We start from the raw sequence: 2,606 nt of genomic DNA on the forward strand, positions 1-2,606 counted from the left end.
TCTTCTTCTCCACGACAATGCACGTCCACATGTGGCACGGTTGACGCAACAGAAGATTATGGTGTTGGGTTGGAAAGTTCTCCTCCACCCACCATATTCTCCAGATATGACACTATCAGATTACCATCTTTTTCGTTCGCTGCAACACCATCTTAATGGTTTCGTATGCAAATGTGGAAAGTGTTAAAGAGAACATCGACATGTTTTTTGCTTAAAAGCCAAATGATTAACAATCTGATTATCGATGATGCTTTTCCATCTAACAAGAATGGAGACTATTTCATTTAATAAATGTTTTGTTTTGATATATATAAGCACCTGACATGGAAAGATCACATTGCAATAGTCAACTTCAAGGTCACACAAAGACTCAACCTCCTACGGTGTCGGACAGGAACCACTTGGAGTTTGAATTCACACCTTCTACTCTATTCTCATAAGCCCTTCATCCGTTCTTGCAATACCTATGGTCTTACCTTATGGATATCTGCCTCTTATTTTTACGAAAGTGCTGGAACGACATACCCTTCGTCTTACCGTCGAAATAAAGCTGCCCAATGCAAACCTAGGAATTATATGATCGCACCATATTCACCAACATTCTTCATGATATTTCGAAGTTTCGTATAAATTACATCTAATACTTCTTCTTGACTCACAATGTCATCCTTGCTGATTTGCTAAACTTTCCAGCTCGTCCTTCACGAACACTGCTCCTCCAGGTGAACATCTTTTCAACATGTACGAGATGTCTATTCTGGAAGATGATCCTGGATATGCTGCTTCCCCCTATGAAAAAGCTGTCTTTGCATACTTATCCTACCCGAAGATATTTTCATATCTCACTTACCCTTTATAGTCGAATACGAAACGTCGAAAACATTCTGGGTGAAGCCTTTTTCTTAGGGAACAACCAATGCGCGAAAATCATAATACAATTTATTTTATAATAAAGTGAAGAAACAACACATACAAATAAACACGAGACTTTAAGCACAGATAAATGACAGCAGGGAATTCACATGAACAGACATTGAATCACCAGCATGTTTAATCAATAGGAGAAGCAAACGTTTGTTTTCAGTCATTTGTGGCGAATGAAGAAGAGTTCTCTAAATTTCATTAGGATGATTTTCTAATATATATAGTTCATTTGATCCTAAAAAAAACAAATTACCAAAATTACCAGAGGGTATTTAATTGTTTGTGTTTAAGCTAATTTGTTGGCTAAAGGATTACTAATACCATACAAGAAATACCATAAATGTTGTTTTTAATTCCATTAATTACTGCTGGGGTCCTTATGTGTATTTTATATGGAAAACTAATGCTTTCACATAATTTTCCTTGTCCAGTTCCTAAGAGTGAATGTTTTAGCCGGTTAAAACATATAATTAGTTAAAATAAAGTAATATGTGGACTCCACAGGTAGAACAGTACAAAATAATGTAATATGTGGACTCCACAGGTAGAACGGAGTCCACATATTACATTATTTTGTACTGTTCTGCCTGTGGAGTCCACATATTACATTATTTTGTACTGTTCTACCTGTGGAGTCCACATATTACATTATTTTGTACTGTTATACCTGTGGAGTCCACATATTACTTTATTTTGTACTGGTCTACCTGTGGAGTCCACATATTACTTTATTTTGTACTGGTCTACCTGTGGAGTCCACATATTACTTTATTTTGTACTACAGGTAGAACAGTACAAAAACGACTTGGTTATTTAAGATTTAATACACTATCTCTACAGTGATCCATAAATCTGTTTTTGACTATAGTTAACGTAGATTAACAGTAGACGGGACGATGGTGATTTAGCTTAGGACTATCGAGTTAACTTTCCGTTTTCTTTAAAAAGTTCATTAGTTGGAAGACAGCAGTTACGGATTCAATACCTAAGAAGGAAGGGAGAATTTGAAAAAACACTTTTTTTTTTTACATCCTTGATCCTTTGCCTTATTTTGGAACTTCATATCTCCACTTTCACTCTTTCATCCCGTTTAATTGATTTTATGTTACTCGTGCCTGAAATGTCGAGTTAATACGTTGTTGGATTTAGCACCTACTAAATATAAGTTCCACACATATCATGTCACCTGTTTTAGTTTGTTTACAGGTGTGCTGGTGTGGATGTATTTGCGCTTATCACACTTGATACTAATATAATTTATTGCACTGATCTCAACGTTTTTACTCTTCTCTTTCCCTCTCTTTTTCTTTCATTCTTTCTTATACAAAAATAGTTTATCTCTGAAAGGTCTTTCAACGTGTAGCTATAATAAAGTCTGACAAAACCTTTTAAAGAAGTTAAAAAATTAAAAATACACAAATATTAGGTTTACACACGCACGTTTAATAATACACGTCATTCAATTAAAATAATAAAATAGAGGCAATTTCCAGTTTTAATATATTTTATTCTTTACGACACACACAATGAAAGAAATTAAATCCATTAATTTTTTAAGAGTTTTATTATAATAACACTATTTTCATACTATTCACCTTCTTAGATACGTTTTTGATAACAGATCCGATGCTAAACATTTATGAACAGTAAAATCGCTTTAGAAAATAACTTTACCTCTTCAC

This window comes from Limulus polyphemus, unplaced genomic scaffold, assembly GCF_000517525.1.
Source record: "Limulus polyphemus unplaced genomic scaffold, Limulus_polyphemus-2.1.2 Scaffold776, whole genome shotgun sequence".
Lineage (NCBI taxonomy): Eukaryota > Metazoa > Arthropoda > Merostomata > Xiphosura > Limulidae > Limulus > Limulus polyphemus.